Genomic DNA, 24,315 nt, shown 5'->3' on the forward strand with positions numbered 1-24,315 from the left:
CCCTTACCCCCAGCCATTTCACATGAGAAAGAGATAGGCATGGCAGGGGGGCTTCAGGGAAGCCCCCCAGGACATTTGGAGACCCTTCTCAGTGCTGAGGGCTGGACTTCATCCTGGAAGTCCCGTTCAAAGAGCTCCACTGAACTGACATACTGTATGACTAAAACACAGAAGTTTACAGAATAGGCAAAACAGAGAAGCTTGCAGCCACCTGCAAGTTGTGCATAAGAACTGGATTCAAGTGTAATAGAGCAAGAGGCTATTCTCACCAGGGGGGGATACCAGACTGAAGGAGCCCAGCCCTCGTGGGTGAGCCTGGAGGCTAGCCCGTCAAAGTGGCCCTCCTCTTAAGCCAGGTTAGCAGAGTGTGCTCTGCTAACCTGGGTTTTCTGAGCCTGAGCCGCTGCAGCATGGCGACACATGGGGAGACCCTCACCGGGAGGCTCAAACAAGCCTCCCGGTCCTGGAGGTCTCCCAAGGATGCCATGCACACTCGCACAGGGCATCCTGTGACTTCCTGGGGCTAGGCGGCCCCCCAATTCCCGCCACCCCAACTTGTGGATGGCCAATTTGCCGCCCAGGGGTGGCTCGGCAATCATCTGTGGGGAGGGGTGGGTTAACACGCTCTCTCTGCAGACCTGCCGGACGCTCTTCTCACTGATTGTGAGAAGAGTTTCCAAGTCTTTAACTAGGCTTAAGTGGTTGCCAGTTTAACAACAGGCTTGCACAGGTTCAGCAATAGACTAGTCCTTTCTTTTCCAAGAGTTTTCCAGAACAATCAGCTTGTGCAACACCAATCCTAGAGCTACCACTGTATACCTTCCAACATTTCAGTGAAGGAAACAGGGACATGCTTGCAACATCACTTAATGATTTACATCCGGCTTTCGTTGTCACACACTGGGCAGTTTAGAGTGTTGGACTGAGACCTGAGTTCAAATCCTATTCAGCCATGACACTCACTGGGTGACTCTGGGCCAGTCACTTCTCTCTCAGCCTAACTTACCTCACAGGGTTGTTGTGAAGAGGAATATAACCATGTAAAATGCTCTGGGCTCCTTGAAGTAAGAGTGGGATATAAATGTAAAAAAAAAAATTAATAGTAGTTGCATGTGTGGAAGATGCTCTGCTCATGCAAGGGGTGATTCTCAGCTATCTCTGCCCTGTTTCCCTCTGCTGTCTTTAGGACCCCACCCCCTATGCCAAATCTGCTCTTTGGATTCTCTCAGCCCTCAGGGACATATTTTTCAGGGGGCACAGTGACTGCAAAGGGAAAGGGGGATTGCAGAAAACAGAACATCTTCCATCCATGCAACTACTAGTCAGGATACTGTCCATTACGGAAGGCTGTTTGCTGCCTTCTGTATGATGTATTCATTTACTCTGTAGCAGCCTGTCATCAGCTGACCTTAATGCCAAAAGGGTGATTGTTCTTTTGTAATAGAAAAAACAAGACTATTCTATCATATGTTAACAACAAATTCAGTACATTTACCACACAAATAAAAGTTAGGCAGTGTTTGAAATCTCGGGCTTTGCTCAGCTTGGTGTCTTAGTGTTCATATGTATGCATGCTGTATGAATCACACAAACATAATTTTAACAAGGCATCCCCACAAATAAAATAAATAAATAAATAAATAAATGGGAGCAATGATTTTACCAGGGACAGGTGCCAGAAAATAGGGACTATCTGTGGTAAACAGGGGCATTTGAAAGGTATGCTATTGTTTCTAATCAACTCCTAAGGGTCTTCCACTCCACAGACCTGATTCCCTCCTTTGTCAGTCTCTTCTTCCTCCAGAAAGGGCCTCTCCTTCTCTTTCCAAGTCAGACACCCAGGTCACTGCAAGGGCTCTTGGGAAATGTAGTCTCAGACTGAGCAAGCCCATTAGCAGTTAGAATAGAGTGTCGCAAGCACTCTATTCTAACCGCACAGGCGCACCGGAGCGTCCTGAAGTTCTCAGAGGCCGCTGAGCCAGACAGTCAGGCTCAGTGGCCACTCCTACTTCACCCTCTGCCGCCACTGCCATGTGGGGGGCGGGGGGGGAGGCCTGCTCACTTCACACATACCTTGGCCACAGACATGGCGGCTAGAATATCGGTGGTTTGGCCTCGTGGCTGCAGGAGGAAAAGCTCGCAGCAGTAGCAGGAGCCGCCCCCCCCCCCCGGGCCTTTGAAGGCCCCCATGGTAAAAGAGAACACATTAAAGAAAGACAGGTAAGCAATCTGTGCAATCAGCAGAAACAAGTCGTAAAACTTTTCCTGTACCACTTAAGGCTGCACGTGGGAGCAGGAGTTGCATGTTTATTATTTATTTCCTATATTTATCGTACTTTTCATTAAGCAGGGTATAAACCACCCAGAGACATACGTTTTGAGTGTTATATAAATATGTTAAATAAATACATAAACACATTCCAAAGCAGCTTACAAAACAACCACTTTGGGATTATTTCATTAGTTGCTTGATTAAATTTGTACACTGCCCCAAACCTGTGTATCTGGGTGGTTTATAACATTAAAAAAATTAAGACAAACATTAAAACAAAACCACAATTTAAGTAAAAAGCTTGGGTGAATAACTGTGTCTTTAGAGACTTTTAAAAAGCTGTCAGATGGGGAGGCTTTTATCTCAGCCAGGAGCGCATTCCATTTTAATGAAAGGCGGTATATAAATTCAACAATAAATAAATAATAAATAAAAACATAAAACAAACTCAAAACTGGGGTGGGTGGGGTGGGGAGAGAAAGCACATACAAAGCAATTGCAGAATAAATAACAGCCAGCATAAAAGGAAGTTTGAGCAAAACTAAAAGCTTTCAGGAATGACAAGGTTTTCAACTTCCACTTGGCAGAAAAGAAAGGAGTCAGACTAACCTCCCTGTGGAGGGAGTTCTATAGGTATTTCTCAGTATTTTAATGCTTATTAAAATTGCTGATGTGCACCTTGGTTATCAAGTGATGGAAGATGAATCAAAAGGGTTGCCCTCCCCCACCCCAGAGTGGAAATGAGGAGATACAGTCAGGTATTTATGTACTAAATTATTATTTAATTTGTACATGTTTATCCCTTCTCCCAGAAGCTCAGAGTACTGTACTCATTTTATCCTCACTATAAGTTAGAGAGCTGGTGTTGAAAGATAGTACTGGCCCAAGATCACACACTCAATTTAATGGCTTTGTGGGGATTTGAGGACCTGTATTATTGTATATGTGGAACAGTAGCACATACTAGACTTCTCCAAGTCTAGTAATAATTTATTGGTTACAACTCAATGGGAAAAACCCAGTGCAAAAAACTTGGCTGACGGGGCAGGGGGTGGGGGCAACATACAAACACAATATCTGAAGACAGTCTCCAGCTTCTAATTAATCTGAGCCTTGGACTATTTAGGCCCCTGAGGAGAAAACACAAGCTCAACCATTCACACAATCTTCTGCTGTAAAACTGAAATGGTTTCCCCATTTCTCTCACATGGCCTGTCTCAGGGGGAAACGTTTCAAGCTTGGATTTTAAAGAGGTAGTACACAATAGGTTTTAAGTTTAGTAGTTGTATGGAAATGACACAATTAGTGATAAGATTTAAGCTATACAATTCAAGTTTTAAAATTGTGTTGGGATTCCACTTCCAGAATATAATCAAGGAAGGTGGAAATAGAGCTTAATTCCTTAAAAAGCACAATGTAATGGTTCAGGCCTGTGTGCGACCTTTCTAGCTCTCCGGGAAACACATCCAATTCCTTATTTTTACATGTAGAAGGCAAGCTGCAATTGCTCACTAGAGATGGAGCTGCATGTTATACACGTTTAGAGATATTTTATTATACAAAATTACTTCATAACTGATTCTCTATAGAAGAATGGCCAAACATAGGAATTTCGGTACATAGGAAGTTGCCATATACTGAGTCAAACCATAGGTCAATCTCGCTCAGTATTGTCTTCACAGACTGGCAGCGGCTTCTGCAAGGTTGCAGGCAGGAATCTCTCTCAGCCCTATCTTGGAGAAGCCAGGTAGGGAACTTGAAACCTTCTGCTCTTCCCAAAGCCGCTCCCTCCCCTGAGGGGAATATCTTACAGTGCTCACACTTCTAGTCTCCCATTCATATGCAACCAGGGCAGACCCTGCTTAGCTAAGGGGGCAAGTCATGCTTGCTACCACAAAGACCAGCTCTCCTCTCCAAAGACCAGAGGAAGTGGTCCTAAATGGAAGCAGTAGAGCTGTAGGATACAGTGGAGCAGTGGAGCTATAGATACCTGCAAGAGATCCCTCCCCCCTATTTTCCCTGTTTCTACAGGTCTATTTGCACAAATTATTCCCTTGCTCTGCACATGGCAAAAGCAGTTTTCTTTCTGAGCTGTTTGTTTTCTATCCTTGGGAGTTCTATGATGGGAATAAGACCAATTCTACATTCATCTCTCTCTCCATCTGCCCATTGAGCAAGAAATCAATAGTGTATTAAATCCCAGAGTGGTTTTCCTGCAGGAAGTGAACTGCTGCACTCTATGTAACATTGGGAATTTGTATTTAAGGGAAGCTGTTCTATAGATTTTGTGGGGGGCTTTCCTTAGGGAGATAGTTTTTAGCTGTCAATACTTTCTAATTCTGCCAGGATAAATTCACAGAGAACAGTTCACATTGGCCACAATGTGATGAAGGAGACAAAGATTAGCAGGGGATTAGTCGCCAAGTTTAAATAAGTATTAATTTGGACGAGGCAATAACATCTCTCCATCTATCCTGAGAATTACATAGTATCCCTAAACAATTACAGCTCAATCAATGAAATCAAAAGGAGGAAGTATTTCCCTCTAGGGAGCAGCTTTCCTGGTTCCCATTGCCGTTTTCAGGTCAGAGACAATATTACAGATGTCATCTTCTGATCCTGTGCTGAAAATGAGGTAACAGAGACGTGAAGACTATTATTTACAGAAGGTCATTGGGGTGGAAGAAATCGATTAAGGGAAATATTAAAGTTCCCCCAATGCAGATCGTTAGATCTATCTACCATCAAGATTGATGAACATTTTATGAAGTCTTTGGCAAGACCGCATCTAAATTAGTACTCCATTGAAGATTTAATATAACTTTTTCTTGTTTCCTCCCCCACAGACGATTTCATGTGGCATGTATCAATGGGGGAGACAAACTATTTAATAGCCATGTGGGTGGATAAAATGAAATATTTGGCAAGGGGGAAATGCAGTGGGAGAAAACCAGTGTATACAGGCACTTTCCCCAAACAAATTAAGTATTGCCTATATGTTAGCATTGTTACATGCTACATGTTAGCACTGTGTATATTTAATTATAACCATGAGACTAACAACGAGTAAGGGGTATGGCTATCAGTGTAAATTTAAGTATGAATCTAACTTAAATTTTGAAACGGAATACAAGTTTATGTATGTATGTATGTATTTAGAGAATAGCCAAAAGAATGTTTCCCTAATTTTGGTAGGAAGAAATTGGATAATTTCTGAGCAATTCTGAAGTTAGTGCAGGTTGCTCGACCATCACTTGTAGGAGTCAAAGATCCATTCAAAGTCAGAATTCATGTCTGTAGCAATGTATTAACAGGACTTATAGGGTAAAATATCAAGAATTCAGCATATGGGATGGAAGTTAAAGACACCACCATTTACATTGTACTGGTGGTTATCCCCCCCACCCCATTTAGTCTTTGTGTGCTTTGCCTCCAATAAACAGCCTACCTTTTTGAAGCCTACAAAAAGTGGCTAGACACTGCATTTCTTTTAAGAGCATGACCTTAATGTCTCTGAGAGCAAGAAAGCCAAAGAACTGAAACTCACTAATGCATTTATATGGAAAGCTGGGGAATGAAGAAGCATGGGTGGGTGAGGGCAAAATTTCACTAGTTTTAACAAGATAGCTCCAGCAATGCTGCAAGAACTCTACTACTATTGGTAGGTCTTCAGGTGACCTCTCTGAGTCAGAGAACTAAGGTGACGGTGGTGGCTCAGTTCCCCCCAGTTCTCCAAGTGCAGAGGGTCCCATCAACACAGGGTCACTCACAGTCTGAGTCATAGATTCTTCCCATTCAGTCACATCCCCCGAACTGTCCGCCAACTTCACCCTGGTCCAAGATCCGAGGTCATGACAGAGGCAGTTACATAGTACATTGTTATAGAAGGGAGGACTTTCGGTTGATGTTGTAGCCATTTACACAATTACTGAATGTGTACTGTACTCAGATATTACTGTATGCCTGGATAGGGCTGTACAGATCAGCATGAACTGGACATATATTGTACATGTATCAAATGTAATCTTGAGAATGTACCCGCCATTTTCAAACAGAACATCAGCAACTGCTTTGGAGTTCTGAACCTCATTAATAGGGAACCAGAGGAACTGTGGAATGAAATCAAAGAAGTTGTTAAGGATGAATATGAAAAGAGACTGCCAAAGACCAAGAAACAGAAGAAAGCAACATGGATGTCAGAACAGATGGTGGAAATTGCCAAGAAGAGGAAAGAAGCCAAAGTCAAGAAAGATAAAGCCCTCAGGAAGGAACTTAATAGGGAATTTCAGAAAGCTGTTAGAAGAGACAAGAAGTAGTACTACAATGACATCTGTAAAGACCTTGAGGATGGAAATAGGCACCGGGGGGGGGGCAAGTTTTCCAAAAGATCTCTGAACTCAGAGGAAGGTTCCAACCTTGAATTGGTATGTTAAGGGATGTCAAAGGACAGATAATAACTGCCTCAGAGAAGATCAAACATAGATGGAAAGAGTATACAGAAAATCTGTACAGCAGGGATGTCAACATCCAAGATACACTAGAACACATTCCCTACTTGCAAGAACCTCTACTATGGGAAGATGAAGTTAGATCAGCATTCCGGTCATTACCAAGTTGGAAGGCTAAAGGAATTGATGGAATAGCTACAGGAATATAGCAGGCAACAGAAGAAGAATCAGTCAAGGCTCTAACCAAACCATGCTAGCAAATTTGGAGAACAACAGAGTGACCAATAGATTGGAAGAGTTCATTCTACATACCCATACCAAAGAAAAGAGACTTAACAGATTGTGCAAACCATCGCACAATATCCTTAATTTTACATGCTGGCAAAATAATGCTCAGGATTATCCAACGCAGATTAGAGCCCTATATGGAAATAGAAATGCTGGATGTTCAAGCAGGTTTCAGAAAAGGCCGAGGAACAAGAGACATCATTGCTGATGCATGCTGGATAATTGAGAAAGCCAAAGAATATCAGAAAGAAGTCAAAATGTGCTTTATTGACTACAGAAAAGCCTTTGATTGCGTCAACCATGTCAAGTTGTGGAATACCCTTAGGAAAACTGGCGTCCCAATACATCTCATTGTTCTCATGAGAAACCTATGCACAGGGCAGGAAGCCACAGTCCAGACAGAACATGGTGAAACAGACTGGTTCCAGACTGGCAAAGGAGTAAGACAAGACTGAATACTTTCTCCCTCTTTATTCAATGCATATGCTGAACAAAGTACAAGGTTTTGGTTAGAACCTATAAAGCCCTAAACAGCTTGGGCCCTGGGTACTTAAGAGAACGTCTTGTTTGCTATGAACAACACCGCCCATTGAGATCATCTGGAGAGGTTCATCTGCAGTTGCCACCGGCTTCTCCATTGCTGCCCCAAGGTTTGGAGCACACTTCCTGCTGAAATAAGAGTCTCCCCATCTCTTACAACTTTTAAAAGAGCAGTCAAGATGCATTTGTTCGCCCAGGCTTTTAATTAGATACTGTTTTAATTGTGTTTTAATTGTTTTAACTTTTAAATTTTAATTGTTGAAATGTTTTAATCTTTTTATTGGTTGTTTTTATTCTCTTGTAAACCATCCAGAGAACTTGCGTTATGGGCGGTATAAAAATGTGTTAAATAAAATATGTTAAATAAATAACATATACTGAGAGAAGCTGGATTGGAAGAAGATGAGCATGGTTTAAAAGTTGGAAGAAGAAACATCAATATCAATAACCTGAGCTACACTGATGACACCACTCTGATAGCTGAGAATGCGGATGATCTGCAAGCTCTAGTAATGAAAGTCAAGGAGCACAGTGGGAAAAATGGGACTATAACTAAATGTAAAGAAGAGTAAACTAATGACAACAGGTACAGCAACCAGCCTCAGAATTGACAATGAAGATAATGAAGTGGTGGATAGTTTCTGCCTTTTAGGACTGACCATCAACAGTAAAGGATCCAACTCTCAATAAATACGCCTCAGACTAGCACTTGGTAGGGTTGCAATGAAGGCCTTGGAAAGGATATTTTGATTCTATGATGTGTCTACATCTACAAAGATTAGAATCGTTCGGACAATGGTTTTCCCTGTGACACTCTATGGATGCGAAAGCTGGACTTTGAAGAAGCAAGATAGAAAAAGCATTGTCGCTTTTGAACTTTGGTGCTGGAGAAGACTTTTGAGGAAACCATGGTCAGCCAGGAAAACAAACAAATGGATCATAAAACAAATCAATCCATAATTTTCACTCGAGGCACAAATGACCAGGATCAAACTATCATACTTCAGGCACATTATGCAAAGACCCAGCTCCCTTGAGAAGTCCATAATCCTGGGGAAAGTTGAAGGAAAGAGAAGAAGATGACCAGCAGCAAGGTGGATGGACTCGATTACGAGAGCAATGAATGCACCACTGAGAGACCTTAAAGGCCAAGTTGAAGGCAGATCATCCTGGAGAGAATCTTTGTGGTCACTAAGAGTTGACACTGACTTGATGACACTTAATCAATCAATCAATCAGTTGAATGTAATGTGTAAATAGGACTAATGAGGTAGTCGCATGGAAAATAAATTAGAGTAATTCAGTGCAAGTCCAATTGAAACAAAATGAAATTGTCCCATTGAAATTAGAAGGATGAGTTAGGCATTTTATTTTATTTCAGTGGGACTACTTTGAGTGATTTTCCTCATGTCAGCTAGTGTCCTTTTTCTTTGAAATTTCATTTGGCAGCCCTCCTTGTAACTACCCCTGTTATGTTTTGTTTTTTATGTCCTCTAGATCATACTACAGCTGTACTGCCAACAGCCTAAGCAGTTGCCAAATACAGCTCACTGATAGACAAAAATCAGTCCCTGGGATCTCAAGCTGTGTTTTAGTGGCTCTGAATTTATGCTGGCTGCAATTATAACCAAGAAACCAATTCACAAGCGCCAGAGTCCAGGCAGGATGAGAAAGTGAAGTGCTAAGAATATTGATGAGGGAAATGAAATGTTAAGGCGGACAAAGCATTCATTAGCCAGAGGTGCTGAGTGGCCCCCTGTTGATACAAAAATCATCTGATCTTGTCTTTGCTAGGGGGAAGGCAGACTTCACTGACATGCCTGTCTGACTTAGACCACAGAAGGCAAGAAGCAACTTATTTAAAAGAAATGTTTCCTGTGGAAGCTGCAGGCAAATCCACTTGGTCCATTCTGTGCTTCTGACTGCCATAGCATCTGGCACAAAACTATGTCACTAAAGTGTCTGGAATAGACTGCTGGTTCTGGAAGATTTGTACAACAATGCTGAGAGAGGAAATGGAAGGAATATCCGGACAAACTAATTCGATATTAAACAGGCCCCAATGTTATGAAAAGGGGATAATGCAAAATTAGGTAAGTAGGGTCAACATATATATTATTGTCATTGGGCTGCTACATAGTTTTGCTTCTTATTACATAGTATACCGGGACTTCCAAAAAGCTTTCAACAAAATTCCTCATCAAAGACTCCTGAGAAAATTTAGCAGTCATGGGATAAGGGGACAAGTACATGTGTAGATTGCTAATTGGTTGAAGGACAGGAAACAGAGGATAGGTATAAATGGAGAGTTTTCACAATGGAGGAAAGTAAGAAGTGGGGTCCCCCAGGGATCTTTACTGGGACCATTGCTGATCATTATTCATAAACGATCTCAAAGTAAGGGTAAGGAACGAGGTGGCCAAATTTTCAGATGATACCAAACTCTTTTGGGTAGTGAAATCCATAATGGATTGTGAGGAGCTCCAAAAGGATCTCTCCAAACTGGGGGAGTGGGTGACAAAATGGCAAATGTTGTTCAATGTTGGTGAGTGCAAAGTGATGCGCATTGGGATGAAAAACCCCAACTTGAAGTATACATTGATGGGATCTGAGCTGTCAGTGACTGACCAGGAGAGGGATCTTGGGGTCGTGGTGGACTGGACAGCTCGTTGAAAGTATCAACTCAGTGTGCGGCAGCTGTGAAAAAAGATAATTCCATGCTAGGGATCATTAGGAAGGGGATTGAAAATAAAACTGCTAATATTATAATGCCCTTATGCAAAACGATGGTGAGGTCACACCAGGAGTACTGCGTACAATTCTGGTCACCACATCTTAAGAAGGACATTGTAGAACTGGAAAAGGTGCAGAAGAGGGCAACAAAGATGATCAGGGGCCTAGAGCACTTTTCTTATGAGACAAGGCTACAACAACTGGGGATTTTTAGTTTTTTTTTAAGATGACTGTGAGGAGACATGATATGTATTTGTTTATTTCAGCCCAAGGCCAGCAAGAGACATGATAGAGGTCTATGAAATCATGCATGGTGTGGAGAAAGTGGATAGAGAGGAATTCTTCTCCCTCTCACATAACACTAGAACCAGGGATCATCCCATGAAATTGATTGCCAGGAAATTTAGGACCAGCAAACCAAAATACTTTTTCACACAATGCATCAACAACTTGTGGTATTCCCTGCCACAAGATGTGGTGACAGCCAACAACCTGGATGGCTTTAAGAGGAGTTTGGATAACTTCATGGAGGAGATGTCTATCAACAGTTACTAGTTGGAGGGCTATAGGCCACCTCCAGCCTCAAAGGCAGGTTGCCTCTGAGTACCAGTTGCAGGGGAGTAAGAGCATGAGAGAGGACATGTCCTCAACTCCTGCCTGTGGCTTCCAGCAGCATCTGGTGGGCCATTATGTGAAACAGGATGCTGGACTAGATGGGCCTTCTTGGACTTGATCCAGCAAGGCTGTTCTTATATTCTTATGTTCTTATTAAACTGAGTCATCGCAGTCATAACTGCGTTATAGCAAGAGGCCAAGCTTATCTTTTAATTGAACTTCTCTTTCACCCTAAGAGTTTAAACAAGTTGTTCTGTTAAGAACTAATCTGCCTACTTTCCTTTGACTATAATCTTAATTGATAATTACCACCTTAAATATTCACACAGCCGCCATCAGGATTTAGGGTGGGTGACATCATCCCAAATGATGCCATTGAGGTGTCTCTATGTGTCACTCACTACAAGTGTACCAAATTTGGTTCAAATTGGTTAGATGGTCCACAAGTTAGCCCACTTGCGCCTCAAATGTTCACACATCCACCATCTTTAATCGGAAAGGATGACATCACTACAAACCATTGAGGCATCCCTGTGTATCCCCACAGCTGTAGTAGATTTCATTCAGATCGGTTTGGTGGTTCACAAGTTAGCTCACTTGCGGCTCAGACATTTACGTGTTCACCATCTGGAGTCAGGGTGAATGACATCATCACAAACTAGGCCAATGAGGTGTCCCTGTGACCGCACCCAATTTGGTTCATATTGGTACAGGTATTGCAAAATTGATAGGAACACAAACACACTGCTGGCTGATCTCATAAACTTACTTTCCTTAAGGAAAGTAGGCTAATAAAACAACCAGCCTGAATCTTGGAGGACTAAGTTCCTTTAAGGCTGTTCTGGGAACCTTACTCACCCCTCTGGTTGTCAGGAGTTAAACTTGACCTCAGTTTCTCACTCTCACCTTTCCCTGTACTTAGGCTCAAAGCTGTGACAACAAAGAACATCATTAAGGTCACAATTATAAAACCCACTCCTAATCCCTTCACAGGTAATTATGAAGGCAAAAAACCTCAAGCATCAAAGAGTGATAAAATGATAAAATTGTTTTGCAGTCCTGGAAGGCAAGCAGCAATTAACAGAAGATGTCATCAGGTCAGTGTGGGAAAGATGGGCAGCTGAAGAGAGTTGACAAAGGCAGAATAGAAGGGAGAGGCTTAAATAGGGCCATAAAGATCTGCCTCCTCAACATTCTTATTGGCCAAGTAAGGGAGACAGGGGTGGGAAAAGCACTTGGGAAAGCATATTAGGAGATGATAGATAGACAGACAGACAGATAGATAATTGGCATAAAATAACAGCAGTTGGTTATTTTGTTAAACCAAGGCTGGTTTCAGGAGTTCTCCATGGGCATCCTCTTGTCTGAGTGGTTCCCAAAAGAACTGCCCCAGCAACAGCATACAAAAGAAAAGAGCAATTTTAAAATATATATATTTAAAAATACACAAAATCCTGGGAAATGAGAAAATCCCAGCCTTACAACAATTTTATTTATATTTACATCTAAGAACATAAGAACAGCCCTGCTGGATCAGGCCCAAGGCCCATCTAGTCCAGCATCCTGTTTCGCACAGTGGCCCACCAGCTGCTGCTGGAAGCCACAGACAGGAGTTGAGGGCGTGCCCTCTCTCCTGCCATTACTCCCCTGCAACTGGTACTCAGAGGCATCCTGACTTTGAGGCTGGAGGTGGCCCACAGCCCTCCGACTGGTAGCCATTGATAGGCCTCTCCTCTATGAAGTTATCCAAACCCCTCTTGAAGCCATCCAGGTTGTTGGCTGTCACCACATCTTGTGGCAGAGAGTTCCACAAGAGGATCACATGTTGTGTGAAAAAATACTTCCGTTTGTTGGTCCTAGACCTCCTGGCAATCAATTTCATGGGATGCCCCCTGGTTCTAGAGTTGTGTGAGAGGGAAAAGAATTTCTCTCTCTCCACTTTCACCACACCATGCATGATTTTATAGACCTCTATCATGTCTCCCTGCAGTCGTCTTTTTTCTAAACTAAAAAGCCCCAGGTGTTGTAGCCTTGCCTCATAAGAAAAGTGCTCTAGGCCCCTGATCATCTTTGTTGCCCTCTTCTGCACCTTTTCCAGTTCTACAATGTCCTTCTTAAGATGTGGTGACCAGAATTGTACGCAGTACTCCTGGTGTGGCCTCACCATCATTTTGCATAAGGGCATTATAATATTAGCAGTTTTATTTTCAATCCCCTTCCTAATGATCCCTAGCATGGAATTGGCCTTTTTCACAGCTGCCGCACATTGAGTCGATACTTTCAACGAGCTGTCCACCACGACCCCAAGATCCCTCTCCTGGTCAGTCACCGACAGCTCAGAACCCATCAGCATATACTTGAAGTTGGGGATTTTCGTCCCAATGCACATCATTTTATACTCGCCAACATTGAACCTCATTTGCCATTTTGTTGCCCGGCGGCGGCAGCAGAGATCCTTTTAGAGCTCCTCACAGTCCATTTTGGATTTCACTACCCGGAAGAGTTTGGTGTCATCTGCAAATTTGGCCACCTGGCTGCTCACCCCTGCTTCTAGATCATTTATGAATAAATTAAAAAGCACTGGTCCCATACAGTTCCCTGGGGGACCCCACTTCTTACTTCCCTCCATTGTCAAAACTTTCCATTTATACCTACACTCTGTTTCCTGTCTTTCAGCCAGTTAGCAATCCACACATGTACTTGTCCCCTTATCCCATGACCACTAAGTTTCCTCAGGAGTCTTTGATGAGGAACTTTGTCAAAAGCTTTTTGGAAGTCCAGGTATACTATGTCAGCTGGATCACCTTGATACACGCACTTGTTGACACTCTCAAAGAACTCCAAAAGGTTGGTGAGGCAAGATTTACCTTTGCGGAAGCCATGCTGGCTCACTCCCAGCAGGGCCTGTTCTTCTAGGTGCTTTACAATTTTATTCTTGAGGATGCTTTCCATCAATTTGCCTGGAACAGACGTTAGGCTAACAGGCCTGTAATTTCCCGGATTACTCCTGGATCCCTTTTTGAAAATCGGTGTTACATTTGCTACTCTCCAGTCCCCTGGTACAGAGCCCGAATTCAGGGATGAGTTAAATATTTTAGCAAGGAGGTCGACAATTTCACATTTGAGTTCTTGGAGGACGCTTGGATGGATGCCATCCGGCCCTGGTGATTTGTTAGTTTTCAGTGTTTCCAGACAGTTTAATATATCATCTCTTCTATCTGACTCAGCTCTCTAGCCTCCATCCCTAAAAAGCCTGGTTCAGGAACAGGTATATGCTCAGTATCCTCTGCTGTGAAGACAGAAGCAAAGAACTCATTTAGTTTCTCTGCAACCTCCATATCCTCCTTAATAATCCCTTTCACTCCCTCATTGTCTAATGGTCCAACGGCCTCCCTGGCAGATTTCCTGCATCTGATGTATTTTAAAAAAATTTTGTTATTGCCCTTGATACTTTTGGCTAAATGTTCCTCAAACTCTCTTTTTGCCTCCCTTATTGTCGCCTTGCATTTCTTTTGCCAGAGTTTGTGTTCCTTTCTGTTCTCTTCATTTGAACAGGCCTTCCAATTTCGGAAGGAAGTCTTCTTCCCTTTTATGGCTTCCTTGACGGTACCCATTAGCCATGATGGCATCCTCCTGGACTTAGTGGTGCCTTTCCTCCTTTTGGGTATACAATCTAACTGGGCTTCTAGTATTGTGGTTTTGAGTAACTCCATGCACTCTGGAGCGAAGTGACTCTCCTGATTTTCCCTTTCAGCTTTCTTTTCACCATACTCCTCATTTTGGAGAAGTTTCCTCTTCTGAAATTCAAAAAGTCCGTGTTAGACATCCTTGGTGATTCTCTCCCGCATATATGCTGAATTTGATGGTCACTGTTCCCTAAAGGGTCGAAGACACTGACATCATGCACCGGGTCTGGGGTGCACTCAGAATTAGGTCCAAGATTGCCTTCTCTTTCGTTGGTTCCATGACCAACTGTTCTAGGTCACAGTCATTTAGCGTATCTAGAAATTTGACCTCTTTGTCCTGACCTGACTGTGAATTTACCCATTCTATGTGTGGGTAATTGAAGTCACCCATAATTACAGCCCTGCCTCTCCTTGACACCTCCCTGATTTCCTCCTGCAACTCCCAGTCACTGTTGGCGTTTTGATCCGGAGGGCGATAGCATGTCCCCAGTAGCATGTTCCCTTTCAGGCCTTGTATTTTCACCCACAGAGTTTCTGTGGAGGACTCCAGTCCACCTAGATTTTCTAGCTTGTTGGATTCTATGCCTTCTTTAACATACAGTGCTACCCCTCCTCTAAGGTGCCCCTCCCTGTCCTTTCTATAGAGTTTATACCCAGGGATAACAGTGTCCCACTGGTTCTCACTGTTCCACCATGTTTCTGTTATGCCCACTATATCTATTTCTGTGTTAGCAACCAAGCACTCTAGCTCACCCATCTTGGCTCGGAGGCTTCTGGCATTGGCATATAAGCACCTATATTCTGAATCTCTCACCTGATGTATGCTATTCTTTTGACTCTTTGACCTGCTGGCACAGGCTCCCGTCTGCTCTTTATGTGGCTATGCTCTGTCCTCGTCTGTTTTATCTGAATTCTTTGCACCCTCACACTTTAAAGGATGGCTTTTGCCAAACAGGATACTGCCCAGCTCCCATCAGCTGTTCCCCAGGTGTCATTTTAAAAGCTGCTCTGCAACCTTTTTGATTTTAAGCGCCAGCAGTCTGGTTCCATCTTGGTTCAAGTGCAGCCCGTCCCTTTTGTACAGGCCTTGCTTGCCCCAAAATGTGTCCCAGTGCCTAACAAATTTAAACCCCTCCTCCCAGCACCAACGTCTCATCCACACATTGAAACCCCTCAGCTCTGCCTGTCTCACTGTACCTGTGTGTGGAACAGGTAGCATTTCTGAGAATACTACCTTGGGGGTCCTGGACTTCAAAATGCTACCTATCAGCCTAAATTTGGCTTCCAGGATCTCCTGACTACATTTCCCCACATCGTTAGTGCTGATGTGCACCACAACAGCTGTGTCCTCCCCAGCACTGCCTAGGAGCCTGTCTAGATGCCGCATGATGTCCGCAACCTTCGCACCAGGCAGGCAAGTCACCGTGTGGTCAACACGTGGGTCACAAACCCATCTCTCTATATCTCTAATGATCGAATCACCCACTACAAGGAGGCCCCCACCCCCCATAAGAGTATCCCCTGTGCGAGAGGATATGGGCTCATCTTCCATGGAAGGGGTCCCTTCTAAAGGAGCATTTCCCTCTTCCTCAGACTGATGTCCTCCTTGCCCAAAACCTTTATTCTCCCTGACAGCAGAGGAACTACCAGCCTTGGAATGGGATGCCTCTATCACATCCCTGAAGGTCTCGTCTACATGCCTCTCTGTCTCTCTGAGCTTCTCCAGATCTGCCACCTTGGTTTCAAGGGAATGGATTTGTTCCCTGAGGGCCAGGAGCTCCTTGCACCGAGCACACACTCATGACTTCTGCCCATGGGGCAAATAGTCATACATGTGGCACTCTGTGCAATACACTGAGAAGTGCCCCTTCCACTGCTGACTATCTATCGTCATACTGTTTTTGTTGGCTGTATACAGTATTTAGAGATAGTTTATTAGAAGTAGTTTATTATCTGTTTATTAGATAGTTTATTAGAAGGATAGGTCTCAGCTGTAATGGTCAGCTATTTAACTGACCAAACAGCCTTCCCCAAGAAAATGAGGGATACGAGGGAGGGATATGTACTTATGTTCTTTTCTCCACCAGGCTCCTTGTGATCACAGGGGTTTGTTCCAAACTCTCCCGCACACTCCCCGCTAAACTCCTGCAAAACTCCTGTGTCCTGTTTGCTATCCCTGTTCACTATGCTCTGTTCGCTATGCTCTCGGGCCTTCACCTCTTATGTAGAGTAGCCTTCCAACTGAGACACAGGATGTGAGTCAAAGGAAAGAAATGTGGGGCCTCTCCCAGCCCTAGCTGACTCCACCCCCTCCAGGCAGGCACAAAGTAAACACTGGAGTTTGGTAGCCCTAGAGATCCTAGCCTTGGGAAATCCTAACCCTAGCAAATAACACAGAGAGAGAGAGAGACTAAGACTTGCCCCTTAAAGAGGAACAGCCCCTTAAAATCTCCCCTCTTCCTGTTAGTTTGTTTGAAGAGGAAAAGGCTAGATGTTTAGAAAAGTTTGCTCACCTTCTCACCTTTGTCTGCTCTTCACAGAGTAGCCTTCCTACATTTATTTATTTATTTTGCATTTTATATTCCACTCTTCCTCCAAGGAGCCCAGAGCGGTGTACTACATACTGAAGTTTCTCCTCACAACAACCCTGTGAAGTAGGTTAGGCTGAGAGAGAAGTGACTGTCCCAGAGTCACCCAGCAAGTATCATGGCTGAATGGGGATTTGAACTCGGGTCTCCCTGGTCCTAGTCCAGCACTCTAACCATTACATGACTACTGAAGATATGGGACATAGTGGACTTAATAAAGACACAAGGTTGGTTTGACCTGTATATCTGACTGGTCCCACTGGATCATATGAGGAGGAGTATGGTCAGTCTCATGCACACCTCTTCCTCATTCAGGACACCATCCTACTGCTGCATAATCAAATGGGGAAAGATGTCTGCATTGCCTTTCACACATAATTCAAATGCTAAATAGTATTTAAATACCTTGAGAGCGACAATTTAGATGTTCTATCCCCATATAATTATGCAGACAGTACACCTGATGGAAAGGAGCATGAATGCTCACACCCCTCCCTGTGTGATTTGGCAGGTGTATCATCCAAACAAACCCTAGAAGAATGCTCTACCAAACCTGGAATCCATTTCCTCAGAATATTTCAACAGCTTTAGCCCTAGGTTGAAGCTGTTGATATGCTTAGGGGAAAGATCCACAGCTTTTCCACCAAGTAACCAGTCACTTAAGTCACTGAATAATTCCAATGAAATGAAAAAGTAATGGAGTCAGTAATGAAGAGAAATAGGATAAAGCAACGAACAAGTGACTTACTTAATTTAAAAAAATATTTAATGCTAATAAATGTGGATATGTGAGAAGGGGAGTGAATCAATCATTTGCCATGGATGAGAATAGGTGTAAGGAGAATGTGAATCCTATAAAACATGAGACCTACATATTCAATTTGCAAATAATTTGTAAATTAATTAGATAATCATTCACCTTAATAACTAGGAATAAATTCATGGAAATATATTAAACTCTGTAAGGCATTTGACGTTACTAGGTGAGATCTTGAAAATAAATATGACAGAGACTTGGAGAAGTTGCAACTGATTTTCCTGCACTGAAGAAAAAAAAAGGTGAGGTCATAATCAGTGGTAACCAAATCTATGAATGAATTCTCTCTCTCTCTTTCTCTTTCTCTCTCTCTCTCTCTCACACACACACACGTGTAAGCGTTGTGTTAACCACAATTCCAAGATTCTGATGAGAAGAATTCTTCAGATCTTAACAGAATTAAGAATTCAATTGGCTGACAAATAATCTACATACAGTATATAATACGCGTATGTGGCAAGCCCCACCCACACAGCGCTTTACCAATCGGAGGTAACAGAGCAGAAGCACCATGCTGACTGGGCAGTGGGGATTCCATATGCAGATAGAGAAGTGGAGAAGGTAGGGGGCGAGTGAGCGAGCAGCAGAGAGGGGTGAGTGAGTGAGCAAGCAGTGGGGAGGGGTTGAGTGAAACAGCAAGCAGGGAGTGAGAGAGCGAGCAGTGGGGAGGGGGGCGGGTGAGCAAGGGAGCAGGTGAGCAAGCGAGTGGTGGGCAGGGGCGAGTGAGTGAGTGACCAGGGAGTGAGTGAGGGCGTGAGTGAGTGAGCAAGTGATGGGGAGGGGCTGAGTGAGCAAGTGGCACGGAGGGGGCGAGTGAGTGAGCGAGCGGCAGCGCGGGGGCGGCAGACACTGAGCAATAAAGCAGGGGCTGGGAGGGGGTGCAAATAGAGCAACAAAGTCCTACTGCACAAATGCTCTGTGCGGGTTCAGCTAGTTTCTATTAAATGTTTAACTATTATAAAATAGCTTTTTAATGGAGAAAACAAGGCTTAATGCTTTAAAAAGACTATGAATATTCAGAGTTCACAGCTAGCCCTGGTGATTATATTTCCATTAATAATAGAGTGAATGTGTGACACAGTGTGTTACATTGATTAGCAGTCTCATTTTTCCCCATCTTAACTGTTACATATTTAGTAGCTACTATTCATCTGCAGTTGCTGAAGAGCTGCCAATGAATTTTACCCAAAGCAAAATTTCAAGGTAAATTTGGGGTTCCTGCTCTGGCAAAGCAACAGAGGAATTCTAAAGCAAGCAAAAAGAGTGTTCTGAAATTTCTCAACAGGGGGCCACAGAAAACATTAACGGGTTGTTAGCCAAGCTCTGCAGTGTGTTTCAGCTGCCTCTGGACCTATTTCTCACTGAGGTGGCAAGTAAACGCTGCATAGTCTTTTCCACTTCAGACTGACTCTCAGGCTCCCTTGATGGAATATTCCACAGTGATGACAGGAAAAGAGAGAGAGAGAGAGGTTCCTAGATGTGGAAAACTGGCATACCAGGAAGGAGGTTAGGCTAAATACTAGAACCCTTCTTCCTAGCATCTAGTTTTCTGTGTGGATGGAACGTTTTGCATAGAGGAGCAATTGAAGTCTCCACCTTTAGCCAGAATTGGTTTAAGCCACACACAAGCTTGTAACTTCAAGAAAATTAAGCCCTGTGCTGGATAGCCTGATGTGAATCTAGGACTGGGGAAGTAACTCCCCCCTGCCCGCCCGGCGCCCCCCATGGCCAGAGCTGAACAAGAGTTGCTTCACTCACTTCTCTCCACATGGTACAGAGAGTTACGGGCTTCCCCATAACTATAAGATAATGGATGTTCCAGGCAGTGGGCACAGAGGCCATCACAGAAGTAAGACTTATTTATACACACACCAGTTTACAGAGATAGGAGGATAATGTAAATCAGGCCCATATTGCTTAACAGAGGTAACAGATTGTCTTATGTGAAGAGGGGCATGCAGCATCTGCTGTCCATTATGGTGATAGCCCTTGCCTGAGAGAATATGCAAACTGACCCTTTATTGTGTCTCAAAATATCCAAATGTAGTCCAAAGGTTTCCCCCCACTCCTGTGTGCAGACAGAGGGAAAACTTGAGGCGCAATTCCTTACTTAATTTTTTGAGGGGGGGTTGGGGGGGAGAAAGCCATGTTTGAGAGAGGAAATATGGGTTGTTGGGTTTGCTAGGGTTCAGTAAAATGAGGGGTGTCTCTGCAGCACCTGGAGTGGAGGGGGGAGAGTGTATTCCTGCCCCACCCTCTGTCTCTCCTCATAGTTCAATTTATTTTATTGTTTTAGGGTAGCATCCACAGCAATGCATGTGAAACTAAGAGGCAGTGAAAGCAATTTCCCCCTTCCAACCTTGCAGTTGGAAAAGCCACTCATGGACTGAGAGACTTTCAGCAACAGTGTGGGACACCGACCATTGGCTGCAGGGGGAGAGAGGAGAAGTGCAGAGACACCTTCCGGTTGCAGAAACTTCTACTACTATGGATATTTATATACTGCTCGTCACCCAAATTTCTCAAAGCAGCCTACATAGAAAAAATAAATAATACATAAATAAGAAACAATGCCGTTTCATGCCGTTTCTGAAATCTGCCCCCTTCCCTGCTGCCATGGGCACAACATCCCATGCCATTGCTGAGGATCCCTTGTCCATCAAAAACAGCTTTTCCAGTGGCTTTTGGGGGGCTGCAGGGAGCAGGATTGAAAGAAGACCATTCCTTCTGAAAAATTCATTCTGCTCACACCCCTGCAGATGATACCCTTAGTTTTTAAAGTGGAAGGTTTTTAAATGAAATTGGTGTATTTTATTAATGTTGTGAACTGCTTTGGGACTCTGATCAGCCAATGGGATACCAAACTAAAAATAAATAAATAAAATGATAGAGAAAACAAAAGAATCAAGCTCTTTAGCACCCATACTATTCAAAATGCATAATCTGGTCCTCCTGTCATCGGTTGCTAAATATCCCTTGATAGGTAGCATATCAAAGGGAAAGCTTTATTTTCCCTTTTACTGCATATCATTATTTTAACAGCATGGCAGTGAATTCCCTCTCCCATTTTCTAACTTTCCCATGAATAACCAGGCCTGCCTATTGTGTAGATATGAAAACTGCATTGCTGTTAACTGGGAATAAGACCAAGGATTCAGGACCATGCATAGGAAAGAAAAGATCCATCCCAAAATGCACAATGAGCATCCATTTTGTAATGTAAAATTAATTAGTAAAATTGCTGTAGCCACTTCTGGGAATTCCATATATAAAACCAATTCATAAATATGAAATTGAAACCTATGATGTAGACACAGGATGGCCATTTTGTTTTCCTGGAAGCCATTCTGTTCTCAGGGTCCATGGGTCAGAAGTCCGTTTTGTCACACAGTCCAGTTCCCTTCATCTGGTGGTTAGACTCTATAATGAAGTTTCTGTGATCCAGTTAGGCATTCAGAGGTGTTGAACAGACCCACCCCGGCGTAGTTGGTGGATTACTTACAAAATCTTTCATAACAATTACAGTGTATAAAGTCTTCACAGCCTCATTCAACCACTTGTAGACACCTGAACGGAGCTATTTTCGTGTTCATAGTCGCTCCTAAGAGCTTATACTTCCAAACTTGTCCTGGCGCATTGGCAATGACTCAACATGGCAGGAGTGCTCACTCAAGGTTTAATGGGGGTGGGGGCATGCCAGCAAGTTGTACTGCTGAGACTGCCACAGTAAGTCACAGGCCAGAGCTGAGCCAAGGCTGGAGCAGGGCTCCTGATGAAGGCAGATACTGGGCAGCAGTATAGCCCAGCAGAGTCTGGAGCCAGGTAGTTGGTGGGGTCAGGAGCGAGGCTGCCACCAAGGTCAGGAAGCACAAGCTGAGGCATGAAGGTCTCTGCTACTGACTGGGTTCAGGATCAAGGGAGACAGAGTCCACAAAAGCTGCTGTTCCAGCAGCAAGCATGCTAGACTGAGGTGGTTACAAAGCTGAGACTTACAGAGCAGAGGCTAACAAGCCATTTGTCACATCTGGGGGTTGCCTGCCTATTGGCTTCTAAGTTCCTATGACCTCTTCCTCACAAGGAGACCCTTTCCCATTCTCATAAGTAGCCCTTGGCCTAAGTTCTTTCCTGGCAGCTAGGTGAGCACTCTACCTGTGTTCTCAGAGGGCTTTGCAGGCCTTTCTTCAGTATTCTTCAGGCTGATGGGAAGGCTCCTCCTGATCTGAGTCCAGTGGGGTCTTCGAAGGGGCCCAAGCCCACGGTCTGGGTATGGGAGTCTCTCTCTCTCGTAGGGTACAGAGATGCTCTCTGCTGTGGTGGACCCTGGTTCCAAGGCCTCAGGAAAAGCTTCAGAAGAGTCCCTGCTAACTGCCTCAATGGTCTCCATACTAGCTGAGAATTCAGTAGGCATGTCAGGTACCCCTGGTTTGTCAGATCTAGCCCCTTCCTAACTGTTCATATTTGTTGTTGAGGCGCCCATCAAGAGCTGGTTCCATGGCTGTGTCCTGATTGGACTCCTTTGTGTCTGACTCCGGCAGTCTGGGGCAATCTCTGACAAAACTGCTCCGTTTGTCCTAAAACAGGTGCATTTAACCTGGATGTAGTTACTATCTCGACTCCTTTGATAGCAGGGAAAGCAGAGAGATACTTCAGTCTTGTAGGATATATCCTTCACTGAACTCTCTATTCAGAAAGCCTGCTGCAAACTGCACAGTTTTTTCTTGACCTGGGGACTCTGGATAAAAGCAAGGCAGTTTGTGCTCCTGTACAGAAAAGCAACCCCTCCAGTCCTCTTGGTTGCAGAACACATTTGGCTACAATGTGTGGTGTAAAGTCTCAAAAGATAGTTCTGAAAACCTTTTGATTCTCCTAAAGGCTCTGACCAACTTGCTTGCTTATTTTGTTCCCAGCACAGAGACCATATTCAAAGGTTACAGATTAGCTACCCTGAAAGCACTTCCATGCAGATAAAACCTTCAAAGTGAATGGGTAGATTGTCAAAGGTGGCAACTGCACACGCATCCTTTTGCTGAGCTTCCACATAGTGTATCTGCCATGGGAGTTCACAGCAGTGTGATCATAGTGTGTGATAATCTAAACAGAGCCATGCTCTTTCCTTCAGCGAAGTGTTTTCTATGCAGGAAGTTTGTAGTGTTTCAGGCAGCCCTTGGAGTTGAGATATGAGCCCCCTGACTCAAATTCCCTTAATATGGGCCTTTCCACTGAATGTATAAAGATGATAAATGTACAACACCCACCCACAACCATCTGCTCACTATATGTCAAATTTCTTTTAACTTTTAATATTCTTACATTGGGTTCATCTGTTGGTTCATTCATTTTGCAGGTGCATGGGAAAAGGACAACAACCAGAAGATGGAAACCATAGCATGGGAGGCAAAACCTCAACAGTTTTATAGAATGAAAATAATAAAAAGCCAAATGCAGTCTGATGAAAATCTTCATTGGGTGGAATTGTATACATATTTTCTTTAATCAGAGTTCTTTGGGCAATGATTTGTCATTTGGCAGAAGGGGACTTGCATACAAATTTACCCAGCAGGATCAGATCAAGATTTTGACTCGTTGCACCTTCTTTTGCATTTGCAAAAGGATTTGCCTAGCAAGATGCTTTCAGTGAACCCCCTGAGAAGAACATGGATGCAGCAGCAGCACTTTCTAGGCTCACAGTGTCAAATGTACTTGTCCCTAAATATGTTCCACTGGCTAATGTGTTGTGTTGGTAAGGAAAATTGTTTTATCACATTACAGTTGAAACACATCTCTACAGACACTTCCATATAGAGCTTCCTTTGACTTTCTACATCCAAGACCCACAAGTCACGTCATCCACCCTGACTTCTCATCAGTTCACATGACAGATGCAGAAATGTTCTGGCTGTGAGATCTGTATAAAGCAAGAAAGGAAACTGCATGCAGCAACCTTGAACTAGAATGCACTTTGTTTTGGAAACATTGCTTCAAACTTATTGTACACTATAAATTGGGAATGTGAAAAATACCCTCCAGTGCAAATGCCCATATTTTAACAGTTGTTCCTATTTCAGAACAAGAAAGTCCCCTCAAATACGTTGATACTTCTCATTCCAGAGTATCCTGCCCCCATAGAATGCTATTTCAAATTTTAATAAATATACCTAAGTCCAAAACATCATAATGACACATATTTCTATTGAATTCCACAGAATAATCGCTAGAACCTGATCTTATTCCTCTTTGAAATGGTTTTCTCTTCTAATATTTTGAGCTCTTCTACCATCTTCTTTAAAGCACATACTTAAACTTTATGAATTAAATCCTTTTTGCAAAA

General features: G+C 43.4%; 1 protein-coding gene and 1 long non-coding RNA gene across 10 annotated transcripts in view; one reads left to right on the plus strand and one right to left on the minus strand.

The window, feature by feature from the left end:
• Positions 1 to 1,937, minus strand: part of LOC128345096 (uncharacterized) — a 212,356-nt gene extending 210,419 nt beyond the window's left edge. For 8 of the 9 annotated variants that reach the window (XR_008316264.1, XR_008316263.1, XM_053296499.1 and 5 more), the window contains exon 1: positions 1,769 to 1,937. The gene's annotated coding sequence lies outside the window, so the exon portion shown is untranslated. Of the gene's footprint in view, positions 1 to 1,663 lie in introns of all 9 variants that reach the window. The other variant, XM_053296484.1, reaches the window with a different exon arrangement.
• LOC128345098 (uncharacterized) lies at positions 1,881 to 24,315 on the plus strand. The gene is made up of 3 exons (XR_008316265.1): positions 1,881 to 2,220; positions 9,343 to 9,641; positions 23,332 to 24,315. It is a non-coding gene; the product is annotated as an uncharacterized LOC128345098 (long non-coding RNA).

This window comes from Hemicordylus capensis, chromosome 2 (assembly GCF_027244095.1).
Source record: "Hemicordylus capensis ecotype Gifberg chromosome 2, rHemCap1.1.pri, whole genome shotgun sequence".
Taxonomy (NCBI): domain Eukaryota; kingdom Metazoa; phylum Chordata; class Lepidosauria; order Squamata; family Cordylidae; genus Hemicordylus; species Hemicordylus capensis.